Here is a 17,195-nt window from a genome sequence, read left to right as displayed (position 1 = left end):
TTGATTCAATAGCTGATATATCAAAGTTTTATCTTCACTTACTATACTCAAGCCATCTCTTGATTTTAACTGTATTCCTTTTCTGATATAAATGCATGATCCTCCACTCCTTGAAGCAGTTCTACAGTAAGAGTTTGCCTTTTCATACCATGATACACTACATGTTGGATTTCTGTGTCTCTACACGAGTGCTCACAACACAAACTACTGTGCAGTTCAAAGATTGGAGCTCAAATTCTAATAGTTGTATTTTGTTTTTTATTGATTGCATTTTTTGGTGGAGGATTGTTAAGTCTCCGAAATGTTCCATGTTACTCTTTCCAATGGTTTGTTTTTCTTTGTTAAATCTGGTAAGTGTGATATTTGGAGTGATTGTTTCAATATTTTTTAAAGTGCTGGAGATATTCTTTAGGCAGGGAGACCTGTTGTCTGGATTTATCCTAAAAAGACTTGCTTTTCCTACCCATGACAACAGGTATTTGACCATGTGTGGCCTGAGATCCACCCCCTATAGTTTCATAACTCAGCTGTAACAATCTTCCCTTCCCAATGTTGTTTATATGTAGGCCATGCCTAGTGAAACCCCATCTGTAAATAATCCTGACGGGTACCAGAGAAACATGAGCAAAGTTGGCTGTCCTCAGAGCCACCCCTAACCCCACATTGATCCGCCTCACAGCTCCACCAAGATATGGCCGATCATGACGCTGGAACAGCTCAACAAAGTGTACATTGGTGCCAGGAGTCAAATAAGCTATCTTGTCCATGTCACCACTTATGTCATATGCCCCATCCCTGTCCAAACTGTTTCCTGCTCCTCCCACTATCACTACAAGGTCCTCTTGAAAAAGTCCTTACATAAAGACCCTAAGTCCTCTATCACATGACTTAGCCCTACATTTGCCTAGAAGATACCGATGGCCTGATACGCTGCGCCTAAACTTTCTTGTAACTGGGGGCCTAGACCTCGCCCATGGTACCTCCTTCGCAACAGCACTTTCTTCTTCCTAACACTTTGTACACACCTAGGCTTCTTGGCCTCGGTTGAACTGTGCTGCACATTTTCTGCACCTCATTTTGCTTGAGGCTCTTCTCCACTTAACTCTAGCAGTGGTAAATACCTGTTTTTGGTGTTGATGATAAAACTGTCAGATGGCTTTCTCTTTCTTCCTATCCTCCTACCTGCTGCATGTTCCCAACAACCCTCTTCCCGCCATATATCCCTTGATCCTTATCAGTTCCTCCCTTGCTTCATTAAACTGTGCCTGAAGGGCACAGATTTTCCTTTCCTGTTCCCCAATCAAAATGTTCCTACTGCATACTGCCTCTTCTGTTCTTTCAACATTCTCCCCAATGCATCCCCCACAGTGAAAATATTTCCTACAAGATTGGCAACAAATACACTCTACTCACTACCCTATCACAGCTCCAACATATCTCACTCATGACCAATGTCGAAAGAGTAGTTAAGTATAAAGAATGTTTTAAATTTGTCAGGGACGCGAGATTGGCTGTATGTAAACAAAAGACGACACAAAGGCATTATGTGCGGTTGTTCTTGTTTTTGTACTGATGTAGAGATACAATGACAGAAGAATGAATTAGTAATTACTTTGCTTATGGAGAATTTACATATGGAGCGCGTTTGGTCAGGTTTTTAAATGTTTATAACTTGGGAAATTTAGGCCTAGATCGCGTCTATCTAACTAGTAAATAATACGAAATGCGTTAGTTAAATACGATTTAGAAACTTTAATAACACTTTTATTGCCACAGCAGACACTGATGAAATTAGTTGTTGTCTTTATTTTACGAATATTACACTGTCAAGAAAGCTTGAATAGAATTTTTTGTGTTTATGTCACTCAAAATTTCGGGTAATGTTGCGATTATCGGGACTTCAGATATCACGAAGTTTTTTCAAGAGCAAGCTCTGCTGGGACCCTAATACTCAGTTGTGCGACAAGAGCGGACACTACAGCAAGTATTTGAAGCAAATAAAATTTAAATTTGACACTATTTCCTCTTAAATAAGTTATTTTAGCGGCCGAAGAAAAACCTGTGTTCTCACTCTTCTCGATGGATTCGCATCTGAAGGGAATATGGAACACGATTTCGAGACCCGAACATTGTGGAAAGATATCAGTATCGAGGAGGATCACTAATGGTGTGGACAAGGATTATGTTGATCACTCGAACACCTGTTCATGAAATTGTAAGGGTGAATCGGAAAGGTGTAACCGCTGTCAGGTATCGTGACGAGGTCTTGGGACCTCATGTAGGGTTGTTGCAAGGTGCCCTGTGCTCAGATTGCGTACTGATGGACGATAGTGCTCGACCTCATAGAAACGAGAGGCTAATGTGTTCTTGGAAACGGAAGATAGTGCTCGCATGGCGTGGCCTGCTCGCTCTCCCGATTTAAATCCAGTAGAACATGTCTGTGATGCACTAGGGAGACGGATTGCATCACGCCAATGTGCAGCAACCACACTTCAAGACTTGCAAACACGTCAGCAGGAAGAATGGGCGTTCTCGCCTCAACATGACACTGATGACGTTATTTTCAGCATGCTCTGTCGTTGTCAGGCCAGTATTACTGCCAGAGCTGATCACACCCCATAGAGAGCACATTACTCGGTTGTTGGAATGTGTGTGTGCAAATCTGTTAACTTCGAAAGAATGAGCAACATTTTCGTCTACTGTTACGCATGTCACAGTTGTTTACGGTCTGTATTCTTTACGTTGTTTCTACTTTGCTATCATCTGTTTACACCGTTTTGTGACAAAATAAACGCAACCTTGCAAAATTTCCGTTTGTTGCTTTAAGGGGAGTCAGATCGGAATTTTTTTTCTCATTTTCGGATTTTTATCTCATTATAAAATTTGCAATTTTCCGAATATATTATATTGGTAAGTCATATATATATATATATATATATATATATATATATATATATATATATATATATATATATATATATATACCGCTTACCAACTCACATAGGAAGTATTTTATTTTATTTTTCAAATATAATCTACACCAGTTGAAAATATTAAAATTTTTACTTCCATTACTTCAAGATCTAATAAAATCAGTAATTTTTTTTAAGAAGGCTGTGGATTGCTGTCTTATAAAGGTTAAATTACGTGTTTGTATTGGTAGCACTGTCAAAAACAGTATCACATCGGTTCATAGTATAAACACGCGTTGTATGTCGAAGTGCTAACGCTTTTCCGAGGAAAAGCGATGAGTAAATTGGTAAATCTCTCAAAAAGTAAAGTATGACGCCAAAACGAAGTGTTTGTAAGAAATGTGGGTTTCATTGTAATATAGTTTAGAATAAAGGGAAACACTGTGTTCAACATGTGGCGTATGAAGTTACAGACAGTGAAATACAGGCAAACTCGTCAGTATCTAGACAAACCGCCCATTAGTGCTTTGAAGATAAAAATAAAACGTTGTGATCCACAGTTTTCTCAAAACGAAAGTGACGTAAATGATAGGTTAGGTTATAATCTGATAGATTTACATATCCTAACAAAGAGTGTTAGGTGAATGTGTGTGTTGTAAAATACGTGGAGGTCCAGTTAGTTTACATGAAGACAGTGAGGTATCAAATGGACTAGACAGGAAACTTATCACTAATTGTGCCAGTTGTAAATATACTCAACCATTTTGGAATTCTGATATGTGTACAGAAAAATATTTTGAAGGAAATGTTAGGTAGTTTTATGGATTGAGAGCTATTGGCGAAGGACACTCTGCAGCAGAAACAATGTGTGCTGTGATGAATATACCACACCCACCTTGTAAAATTGACAATTATGTAGGATTTATTGGAGCTGCTGTGGAGTCTGTTGCATGTGAGTCAATGAAGGGTGCTGCATACGAAGCTGTTGAAATAAATTATGGTGTGACTGACATACCGGTAGGTTTTGATGGTACTTGACAGAAGTGCAGCTACAATTCTAAGAATTCTGTTGCTATGGTGAGCAGTGTGGATACTGGGAAGGTAACAGATTTCCAGATTTTAACTAAACATTGTTATAAGTGTAAATTAGGAAATGAAGAAGGACATACCTGTGACAGAAATTATGAAGGAACAAGTGGTGGTATGAAGGCTTCTGCAGCTATTGAAATTTTTAGTCGATCTGTGAACGAAAGGGGAGTGAGTTACACTAAGTTCTCAGGTGATGGAGACTCAAAAGCATATAATAGTGTAGTAGGCGCTCAACCTTATGGTCAGGAGATTATCACAAAACTGTAATGTGTTGCTCGTGTCCAGAAGAGGAAGGGCACCAGGTTGAGGAAGTTGAAACAAAGTTTCAGAGACAAGAAACTTTCTGATGGTAAAACCATAAGTGGCTGGCTGGCAGACAAAATGATTGAGGAAGTACAGCTGTATTATGGGATGGCCATTAGAAATAATACTGAGGATTTGTTGAAAATCAAGCAGGCAGTATGTGCTACCTTCTTCCACAGACTGTCAACTGATGAAAAACCAGTACACCACGTTTGCCCTCCTGGACCTGATTCATGGTGCAATTACCGCAATGCCCAGTACTCAAACAGTTCAGACAGCCATAAACATTCCATCCCAGCAGCAGTCATGGATATCATAAAACCTATGTACAGAGAGCTGGAAAATCCTGAATTACTGAAGAAGTGTCTGCATGCTGAGACTCAAAATTCCACTGAGTCGTTCAATAATAATATATGGACTCACTTACCACAAAATGCCTTTGTTGAAATGAAGACACTAAAAATGGGAATCAGTGATGCTGCTATTGCGTTTTAATGATGGCAACATTGTTAGGGTGCACGTGCTACATCATATGGGAATTAATCGTAGAGCAAATTGCATCAGAGAACTTGAACGAATGCACAAGGTTCTCATTGATAATGCAGATATGCAGCAAAGTTGGTCACTAAAAAGTCTAGAAAGAAGAAAAATCTTGGAAAAAGGTGAAGAGGATGATATACAGTATGGTGCAGGGTGCTTCTGAGTGACTAAAAATAAGAAATTAATCATATATTAAGTGAGTTTCAGTCTTTTGAAACTTTAGAAGCCGTTCTTGAAAATATACATTTTCTGTTGCATTTTTCCCTAAATCTCAGAAACCACTTCGAGTAGAGTGTTCAAATTTTCATAGAGTAATAACATACATATTCGGAGGCTACTGAACTAAAAGAAGAACATAATGTTATGTATAATTAAAATTATTTAGGATAACGTACAAAAAAGTACACATAATTTTAACAGTTTCGTTAAAAATTGTATTTCCGAAAGCAGTGGTTGAAATGCTATTATTGTAGTTCAGTAGACTCGGAACATACAGTTTAATGTCCTGTAAAAATTTCATGTCCATGGCTACAGTGGTTCCTGAAATACAGGGAAAGCAAGTCACTACATTTAACATTGTTGGAATAGGGCGTTCCAACTTCTCTTAATTCTGGACACCAGTGTAGTACTTTCCAGCCTGTTGAATATTTTTTGTTGATGCGCTAGGTTAATAGAAAGTGAAATATCTTTGACAGTACAAAACTGTACGAGAAGGTTTTTTTAAAGCTAGCACATTTGTGCAGACAAGTCAGTAACATTCACAAAAGCCCCTTCTATTTCTATGTTGATGCTTCTATGCTAATTTTCTCAACAACATTAGTATCATCTGTAGAAAGGACCAACACTGACCCCTGATTCAAATATAATGGTAGATGATTGATATAAAGCAAAATCAATAGCGAACCAGTGGTCGAAGACCGTGCTGTCCCTCTTTGTATTACTCGAACAGCCTAGGGTAACTTTGTACTTTTCGTTTCAACCAGACATTCGCAAACTGTGCGACACATCGTTCTGTTCAGTACAGCACTGAACAATAACTAACAGACGTACAACAATGAAACTACCGGCAGTTACACATTAAACACAGTCGTGTGCAGGGATGCCAACCTCGTTTCTCTCCAACACACCATTGGCGCGAAATTACGAATGTTCCATTACTTTTTGAGCAGCTGTACGGTATGGCAAATATTGAAATCTTAAACGGGAAGTCTCGTTTTTTATTGCAGACTGCAATTCTACAGCAAAATCAACATACGTTTTGTTGAAGCATTTTCTTCGTTTATAAATTTACATCTATACTCTGCAAACCACAGTGAGGTACACTGCAGAGGGTACACCCCATTGTACCAGTTATTAGGGTTTCTTCCTGCCCATTCACATATGGAGTGCGGGAAGGATGACGCCTGTGTTTAATGTGTAACTGCTAGTAGTTTCATTGTTGTACGTCTGTTAGTTATTGTTCAGTGCTGTACTGAACAGAACGATGTGTCGCATAGTTTGCGAATTTCGAGATGGCAGAGTTAGAGGAGCAACGCGTCTGTACTAAATTTTGCTTGAAACTCAAGAAAAGCCTTACAGAGACACAAAAATATAATGCGCGAAGCGTGCGGTGATGAGTGATCAAGTCGTACTCTGTTTTACTAATGGTTCACACGGTTTAAACATGACCGGACCGAAGTTAAAGATGACCATCGTTTAGGACGCCGTTCGATATCCACCGATCATGCTCACGTCACGACTATAAAGAACTTCTGAATCGTTCATACGAGAACGGGATGTTCCTTAAGAGAATCTTAACTGGAGAAGAGACGTGAATCTATGGTTATGTTGTTGAGACGTTGAAAGGTCGACGATATGCAACGACAGACCAAATAAGAGAAGACTCGCAGACGCTGCTCCGCGCGATCCGTCAACATGCATAATAAGACTGGGGCAAATGGTTCAAATGGCTCTGAGCACTATAAGACTTAACTGCTGAGGTCATCAGTCCCCTAGAACTTAGAACTACTTAAACCTAACTAACCTAAGGACATCACACACATCCATCCCCGAGGCAGGATTGGAACCTGTGACCGTAGCAGACGCGCGGTTCCGGACTGAAGCGCCTAGAACCGCTCGGTCACAACGTCGCCGTAGTAAGACTGCTTCCGGGTGTGGAAACGGCGTTGGGAGATGTGTATCAGTTATGGATAAGAGTATTTCGAAGCAGCCCAAGCACAATAAGTAAAAGGTAAGCGTAGAAAAAATTTTTGGACAAAGTTCTGGAATTTTTTGAACGGATGTCGAATTTTACTTGAGTTTGTAATCTGCTAGTAACCAGGATTATTCTCTGTACGTATAGTTACCAACATGTCAGGCTTAAAATGAAACTATTTCTTTTTTCCTCTTTTCTAATGTTAAATTATAGCACTATCATTCCCTTATATTCTGTCAAACAATGATTTGTTATTTTGTTCTTTAACAATCATTTGTTAGGTTACAGAAATATTTTCCGATTATTGTTGGGGGGGATATGTTGATTATGCGTGAGTTTTGTAAAATAGTGAGTCTAGAGGTCAAGAAAGTGGGTCTGTGTTTGTAAATTGGGCATACTTACTTTCTATTGTTCCGCTTTTTCTTACCTCTACAGAGTATTGATTCCGGTTTACGCACTTAAGCAAAATATCAGCTGTAAGTTAAATGTCGAACAATCACATAAACATCAGCTTGTGAGACTAAGGTGTAGGCCTACATTATTTCAGCTAATAATTTTATAAATGTAAATACCGTAATCTCAAAATTGTATAAATTATCACGCAATTTTTTTACATGTTATTTGACAGAAAATAAATGAGCCCGCTGACGATGGTGAAACTTCACCAAAACACATTTGGATGCTAAATAGGAAACAGTTTTTCCAGAATTCTATACAGTAAAGTTGGAAAGTTGACACTGGCCGGAGCGTCGAACCATTAGTAAATGGCGTACGTAAATGAACGAACGATGTGTAACCAATTTCTGCTCGACCCAAACCACAATTAAGTTTGCATCATAATGCTTTGGACATCGATGCCACATTCTCGTGCCCGGGCGTAGCGCTATAGTCGGACTAATAGATAACTTTTTTATAGACCAAGATAAGTTTAAGGACATAAATGCTTATCCTGTTGAGAATGGTCTTTCAGATCATAGTGCACAGCTTGTTACAGTACATGACATAGCTCCATGCAGTATAATAAATCAGACTTTCAAAGCAGTGCGTTCAATTAACAATATAAATATTGCAAACTTTAGGGAAAGCCTACAGCAGCTAGACTGGGATGAAGTGTATAAGGAACCCGATGCAAACTTGAAATATAACTTATTTCACAATACATTTTTAAGAGTATTTGAAAATTGTTTTCCCAAGAAAATAGTTAAACATAATTCCAAGAAAACATATAAAAAACCTTGGCTAACTAAAGGAATAAGAATATCTTGCAACCGCAAAAGAGAACTGTATCTAACAGCAAGATGGAGTACTGACCCCGAAATTGTTCAATATTATAAAAACTATTGTGCGGTACTAAGAAAAGTTATTAAAAAGTCCAGAAGCATGTGTATCATGTCTGAGATCAGTAACTCTGATAATAAAATTAAAGCAATTTGGAATATTATTGAAAGGGAAACAGGGCAACCAAGAGCACAGGAAGACTTTAGTGCAATAAAATTGAATGACAAGTGCACTAACAAACAATCAGAAATTGAAAATATTTTGAATAATCATTTTTTAAATGTTGTGGAGAAAATAGGATCTAGATCTTCACTAGAAGAGGCAAGGCTATTAATAGAAGAGGCCATACCTGCACAGTTTGAAACAGCTGTAATTCCACCAACCTCTCCCTCTGAAATCAGTAAAATAATAAACTCACTGAAAAGTAAAAGCTCTTACGGAATTGATGGCATTTCCAGCAAAGTACTTAAAGCTTGTTCCCCACAGATAAGTAGAATTCTCAGCCACGTATGTAATAGCTCTTTGGAGCAGGGTGTTTTCCCTGATAGACTGAAATATGCCATTGTAAAACCATTGCATAAAAAGGGGGATATGTCGGATGTCAACAACTACCGCCCAATCTCTCTTCTGACAGCTCTATCAAAAATTTTTGAGAAAGTAATGTATTCAAGAGTAGCCTCCCATATTTGTAAAAATAAAGTACTAACAAAATGTCAGTTTGGTTTTCAGAAAGGCTTTTCAACAGAAAATGCTATATATGCTTTCACTGATCAAATATTAAATGCTCTGAATAACCGGACATCACCCATTGGTATTTTTTGTGATCTCTCAAAGGCCTTTGATTGTGTAAATCATGGAATTCTTTTAGATAAGCTAAATCATTATGGTTTGAGTGGGGCAGTGCACAAATGGTTTAATTCATACTTAACTGGAAGAATGCAGAAAGTTGAAATAAGTGGTTCGTGTAATGTTAAAACAGCTGATTCCTCAAACTGGGGTGCTATCAAGCACGGGGTCCCACAGGGTTCGGTCTTAGGTCCTTTACTGTTCTTGATATACATTAATGACTTACCATTCCACATTGATGAAGATGCAAAGTTAGTTCTTTTTGCTGATGATACAAGTATAGTAATAACATCCAAAAACCAAGAACTAAGTGATGTAATTGTAAATGATGTTTTTCACAAAATTATTAAGTGGTTCTCAGCAAACGGACTCTCTTTAAATTTTGATAAAACACAGTATATACAGTTCCGTACAGTAAATGGCAAAACTCCAGTAATAAATATAGAATTCGAACAGAAGTCTGTAGCTAAGGTAGAATTTTCAAAATTTTTAGGTGTGTCCATTGATGAGAGGTTAAACTGGAAGCAACACATTGATGGTCTGCTGAAACGTCTGAGTTCAGCTACGTATGCTATTAGGGTTATTGCAAATTTTGGTGATAAGAATCTCAGTAAATTAGCTTACTATGCCTACTTTCATTCACTGCTTTCGTATGGCATCATATTCTGGGGTAATTCATCGTTGAGTAGAAAAGTATTCATTGCACAAAAACGTGTAATCAGAATAATTGCTGGAGCCCACCCACGGTCATCCTGCAGACATCTATTTAAGGATCTAGGGATCCTCACAGTAACCTCACAGTATATATATTCCCTTATGAAATTTGTTGATAATAATCCAACCCAATTCAAAAGTAATAGCAGTGTGCATACCTATAACACCAGGAGAAAGGATGATCTTCACTATGCAGGGTTAAATCTGACTTTGGCACAGAAAGGGGTAAATTATGCTGCCACAAAAGTCTTTGGGCACCTACCAAACAGCATCAAAAGCCTGACAGATAGCCAACTAACATTTAAAAATAAATTAAAAGAATTTCTAGATGACAACTCCTTCTACTCATTGGCTGAATTTTTAGATATAAAGTAAGTAAAAAAAAAAAAAACTTAATCATTAGTGTCATGCAATATTTTGTGTAATGTAATTTCTTGTACAGACATCTTTTATTAACCTGACACGTTCCACATCATTACGAAGTGTCGTATTCATGATCTATGGAACAAGTATTAATCTAATCTAATCTAATCTAATCTACTGTTATCGGGTGATCGGGATGACGCATCCATCAGTACAAAGACCACATGAATAACGTTAGGTCCAGTCAGTTTGATATAGTTCTTCTGCTGCTATACTAAATCACTTATCCCGGGAACAGTGAAAAGCCGCTTTTGACTTGTTCACTGCAAATCTCGTGACATTTTGACTTACTTACGGAAATTTTTATTACTACCAGGAAATGTTCATAATATTTACTCTTTAACTGCACACATTATTTGTCCATCCTAACAATCGTCATAATCATTAAGACTTTCAACATTATCAGCATCCATTTGACATATTTTTATGACAGCAATCTGCTGTTTCAGTAAATATGGAATTTTTCATTTCCTACGACAGTGAGCCATTCTTACCAAAGTACTCTTCTGTTTCTATATCATCGTCCACAAATTCGTTTACCTTCCGTAAACCCACAATATATTCCGTTGACTTTTCAGCTTTCCCTTCTTGCCATCTGAGCTCTTGTTGCTGCAGTTTTGCTTTTGTGTTCTAGCCATTCCTACTTAGTCATTTTACATTGTCTGTCAATCACATGTTTTAGACAACTATATCCTCATATGTCTTGTTGAGTTGTTGTACTTTGTATGACCGATAGCAACTAATAAATTAATTCCGATAATGCACATTTCATATAGCTCAGATACACACACACACACACACACACACACACACACACACACACACACACACACGCGCGCGCGCGCGCGCGCGCGCGTTCGTTCTCTTGGGTTTATAGGAAACAAACACTTGTTTTTATTTACTGTGAAATGAATAATATGCGCGGTGGTTATAATTAAACTTTCTCTGCCTGAGAGGACCCGATGTAAACTGAGTGATCGCAGGAGAACGAAACTTTGTGGAAACATTTGTAAGGATACGCGGAAGAGAAATAATAAATCATTGAAAGTAACACTTTTAAATTCCACGCATAACATTTGTTAATACGTACCATGTTTAGTTTATGGGCTACAAAAGTTGCTCAACGTCACACGTCTGCATCATGGAACCACACTAGAGATATCATTTGACAACTGCTCGCAGCACTTTTCGAACGGTGGACCATGGAGTGTTAAGCTGTCGTGGATTGCTTGAAGACCACACATTGCTCCAAGCTTTCTCAGCCATGGCAACAATAACTTCTTTAACAATTTGTGGCGCAGCTGGCCATCGGCCCCTCCCAGAAGCAATTCCCAGATAGTCAGTTAATTCCAATTTCCGAATCATATTCTTCAAACCCGATGCAGAAAGAAGATATCACTGCATTCCTTCAACGTGTCGATACAAAGGGTACTAGGAAAGTGTTTCAATACTGCTTTATTTATTTAAATTTTTTCGAAATAATTTCTACTACATTGAATATAGCTCTCCATCCTCCGAATCAATCCCTAAACCATTTCTCCCAAGTTCCAAAGGGAGTAAGGCACACTCGTTTTCCGAAGTCCTCAGGAGGCCCTCATGACTTGAAAACTGCCCTAGCAGCTTCATTTTCACATGTGGGAACAGTGCAAAGTCTCAAGGAGCAAGTTCTGGACTAAAAGGAGGGCGCTCAAAAAAGTTCAGTCCTGTACCCCGCAAATATTCTGTGCATGCTTTGGCGCGGTGAGCTGGAATGTTGTGATGGAGGACTCAAGTGTCCATTCATGACTTCGGTCACAGGTTCTTCAAAGACTGGATGACTTTGGGCAGGCACTGTTCAGTGTACCACTTGGCTGTGACTGTCTTCTGTACGTCCAAAACAACACGTTCCACACTTCCACTCTTCTACTCGGTTTGATAAAAACATCTATCATTTTCTTCTTTACTGATCGGGATTTTCTGACAGCTACGGGTGTGTCGTCATCTTCAAAGACCCAAACTCCGTTTTAGGTCTTGGTTGGCACGTCATAATAGAGCAGCGAAGCCTCATCATTTCTCACGATGTTATTCACATAGTGAGATTGTCGCTTAGAAAGCTTCTTTAACATCTCCTGGCACTAAGTCACACGTCATGTCATCTACTCTTCCATCAGTCTAGGCGGCATCCAGAAACAACGAAGTTTCTTAATGCTCAATGATCATGTAGAATCGAATGAACTGCATGTGCATTTAGTCCTAAGGCATCCTCTGACTGCTTATAGGTCACTCGCCTGTCTTCGTCTAGCATTTTCCTCACAACATCAATGTTTTATTCCGTAATTCCGTCGTATTGCAAAACTTTCCTAGTGCCCTCTGTACTGGCGAAGAGTAGCAGCACTATTGCTGTTGTTATGATAAAACAGCTTTACGAGTAGAGCCGTGCTCCACTTGTCCAGACCCATGTTGACTGCCTGCAACTGTAATGCACGGTGATGCTTTTGTTTCAGCCCAATGTCGCCGTGTCAGTACCGGACACTAACGGTACTAGCAACGCATAATTCTGCAAAGCACAATCTGGAGATCTTTCTATAAAGTTGGGTAGCCGCACGCTAAATAGTTTTCCATCTACACTAGCTCAGGTAGCGAAAGTTTAATTATAACCACCTTGTACGTTGACATAAACGCGATCTCCGTCTACAAGCCTGGAGGACACACAGGTAGTGACCGACCGCCATGTCATACTCTGTCAGTGACGTCATCGGATGCGGAATTTTTTTTGGGGTGGGGGGCAAACGAGGTGCAAGCACGCCGCTACTGCTCTGTCAAGTAACTCCTCAATTGGCCTCAAGAGGCTGAGTGCATCCCGTTGGAATCTCCGAGGAACGCAGAAATAGGAGACGAATTGTTTGCACATGGTGATGAAAAATTATAACCGTAGCTGAACTATTAACTAAAACGTGTTGTGCCCTTTCCGGACAGCACAGTTGTATTTGAGCTGCTTCAAATAGAACATTCTTTTGTTTATTTGCGAATTATACTCTTTCCAATTACGTGATATCAGTACAGTCCGGCCGGCCGCAGTGGTCGAACGGTTCTAGGCGCTTCAGTCTGGAACTGCGCGATCGCTACGGTCGCAGGTTCGAATCCTGCCTCGGGCATAGATGTGTGTGATGTCCTTAGGTTAGTTAGGGTTAAATAGTTCTAAGTTCTAGGGGACTGATGACCTTAGATGTTAAGTCCCATAGTGCTCAGAGCCATTTGAACCGTTTGAAGTACAGTCCGCGTGCTGCACCTCAACCTTAGTACTTGATGATACCCACCTCCGCCATCCAGTTCCGAGTTCCTCCCAACCTTAGCTCAGTGACACACACGACTCCTCTGCCCAGTGACTGTGTGTGCAAAACAGAACCGGCGGAATATTATCACATACTTTGGAACTCCGTGAGTCATTTTCCTAAACATGGTTGCGGAAGCCGATTTACAGTTACTATCTCTACAAAGGAGAAATGGGAAACGCTTTCACTTAATTCGACAAAACATGTGTCATTTCTCGGATCGAATTGATCCATGTCACTTCTTTAGCACATGAAAACGTGATATGGATTAAGTTATGAAACCAGTTGGTATTTTTGAAGTCAATGTGTTTCTCGCCTATGGACAATATTATACAGGTCAACACTACACACACACTCCGGCCGAATAGGGCTTGGAAGGCCCAACGGTACCGACCAGCCGCCGTGTCATCCTCAGCCCACAGGCGTCACTGGATACGGATATGGAGGGGTATGTGGTCAGCACACCGCTCTCGCGGCCATATGTCATTTTACGAGAATCCAAGTCAAGGCCAGAGGAAAATAATGATTTAAATTCACATTAACGAATTTTATGGGAGAGCAACTTCAAAAAATGTTGTTGTGCCACTCGGCCCAAAGGCTTCTCACGCGTATATCCTCTGCAGGCCTGTTCATCTCTGCATAATTACTGCAACATGCATCCATCTGAACCTGCGTACTATAGTGAAGCCATTCTCTTCTTCTATAAGTTTTATCCTCTGGATGTTGGTAAGTAACTGATCCCTTCTTTAGAGCTGCGTTTCCTCTGGAAATATAACCACCGTAGATATTCCTTTCTTACAGCTGCTCGTTTATGGCAGTAAACATTAATTTTCAAGTTGTTTTACGAGCATTTTTATAATAAATACAAAATACAGTTTAACTCCCTCAGGCTCAAAAGTGCTACCACGAAATCACAGGCGCAAAAGCACATTTTGTCCGCTCTTGTGTTTTGCATTTGTACAACAACATTAAAAAATTCATTTTCCCTCTTATTGTAAACTGCTCAATATTAGTGTTTGGTAAGCACTAATACATAATCCACGTGGTACGGAAGAGTCGTATGTTTGAGCTTCGGAGAAATGAAGGAATTAGCGTATGTTTGACCTGCATATAGTTGAAACATGACGTTTTGTAGCTCAAGGCCTACGCCGATCATACGACAGTGCCCCGAGCCTCTGGTCTCCATATTTTGACGTTCCATGTGACTTACGTTTTTTACTGTGATGAAGGTATGTCAACATTTTCATCGTTCGGAGATAAAGTGCCGCCTCCAGCGTCTTGCACGAAAACAGAAATAAAATGAAAATTCACAATCGGTCACCGAGACTCACAAATACCTATATACCACCAACAAACATATCGCTGCAAAAATAACGACAAACACAATAATGATCTAACAATGTTTAGCATATTCCAGCCCCGTCAGCAACTGTGATAGACTAATATTTTGAAGAATCAGCCTAATTCCGCAAATTTTCTGCTCTATACCAGGTTTATGCTAAATTAATCTAGCCTTGTTCAGAAGCATATAATTACTATAACATGCCAGAGTAAGACACAGTCAACATTAAAATTAAAACCTATAGCACCTTTGTACAATGTCGAATTAAAATTACTTAACTGAAGTCCAGCTCCGGCATCTCCTCACCACGCGGTCGGTCGGCAGAGGCAAATAAGTATTTTAATTCGACATGGTATCACGGTGCTATAGGTTTTAATTTTAATGTTGACTGTGTCCTACTCTGGCATGTTATAGTAATTTTATGCTTCTGAAGAAGGCTAGATTAATTTAGCCGAAACCTGATAAAGACCAGAAAATTTGCGCAACTGAGGCTGATTCTTCAAAATATTACAATAATAATCCTTCATCATTAAGACAGAAATGGAGAACGGAAGTGCCGTATGTGTGAATGAGTTAGGATGTCCAACACAAAAGCAAAATAGATTCCTGTAGATTCGGCTAAAGAACGAGGTGCCAAAGCAAGGTCTGTACCTCTCAGGGCAACCAAAAGCGGAGACACATTAAATATATTCGCAGTAGCGAATAATGACAACGTTTAGCTGTAGAATGGAATGACGACAGTGAAAATATGTATCAGCCGGGACTCGAAACCGAATTTCCCCCTTATCGCGAGCGGTCGCACTGCTGTTTGGCTATCTGTGCAAGGCTCACGGCCAGGCCCAGACTCCCACATGTTGGCAACCACGCGTCTACGACCTGGACTCGTACATCCATTAGGTACATTCCCGTATAGTTAGACGTTGTACTTGACAGTCGCTTGCGCTGTATCGGCAGAGAAATACGAAATTGCAGTGCGTGTGTTATTCTGATTTCGATGCAAGATTCCTTTGGATATTTCGCTACACCGCCGCAACTGCTCTTCTACTTGCGGCTAAGCACACTACCGCTCAGCCCATCCCACGATTGAGACGACAGCATCGTATTCTAGTAGACCAGTTGCGTAATCAATGCACAAAGTAGAACACAGCTTGCAAGTTATTGTTAAATGTACGCTGAGCGGGAGACTTGCACTTTGTCTATATCATGTGTTACGTTAAAGTTCAGAGACAGAAGTAAATATTCATGACATTCCTGCAAAAGGGATTGTACAAAGTTAAGTAACTTTTCTTATCTGTGTTATAATAAAGTGAACTAATATTTTACATGTTATAGTACATAATCGATCTCCTCCAGCAGCAAAGAACCCACCATTATATCTATGAATGTACATGTTTCTGTCCGGTGCAACAGTTCCACTGTTTGTGTAGGGCAGCACGCCATTCAGGATATGACGATAACAGCCACGAGTAACAGACTGCACTCACAAACAAGTCTATACTACTAAATGGATAAAAATGGGCACACGGGGTCAGCTGCACATTGCCCATTTAACAGCTTCCAGAGGCAACAAAAACTTCGTTCTCTCTATTCCATTTAATTATTGACTGAATTGAAAGATTAAAAATGCTGTCATAATGTACCTATTAAACGTATAACACAGAGTCAAGTATTGCAGTTAGAAACTGTGTATACAGCGTGAAGAAGAATTAGCGCAGTCAGACAACGAGCGATTCCTCACATACTAGCAAAACAAAAATGTCTCTCACAAAATTTCGCCCTGCTCATATTTCCGGCAGTAAATGAACGTTCAAGATTGGCAATCTGGCCACACTGTAATCAGGCATACGGTAACTACCTATGTTAGCAGATAGGACTAGTGCTGCGCAGTTGATGCAGTGGAGAGCATATGCGACTCTTGGTCGATGCGAATTTGTTTTTATTTCCCAACTTCATTCTGCCATATAATACTGTAGTATACAATGTTTCTTAAGCCACACGTATCTGACATTACGTAGTATGTGTTTGGAAATCATTTGTAAAGCACATCGCTACCCCTACTGGCGATGTAAGGCTATAACGAAATGTAATAGACCTCAACGTGTCAAGAGTAACAGATGGTACTAATCGATGGGACCATTGCGGAAGGGTACACAGAAAAAAGGTTTGAATAACAGTTGATACTAATCGATGGAACCATTCCGGTAGGATACATAGAAAACAGGTTTGGAATGTAGTAGATGCAG

The sequence above is a fragment of the Schistocerca gregaria genome, chromosome 6 (genome assembly GCF_023897955.1).
Source record: "Schistocerca gregaria isolate iqSchGreg1 chromosome 6, iqSchGreg1.2, whole genome shotgun sequence".
Classification (NCBI taxonomy): Eukaryota; Metazoa; Arthropoda; class Insecta; order Orthoptera; family Acrididae; genus Schistocerca; species Schistocerca gregaria.
This window is presented reverse-complemented; position numbering follows the sequence as displayed.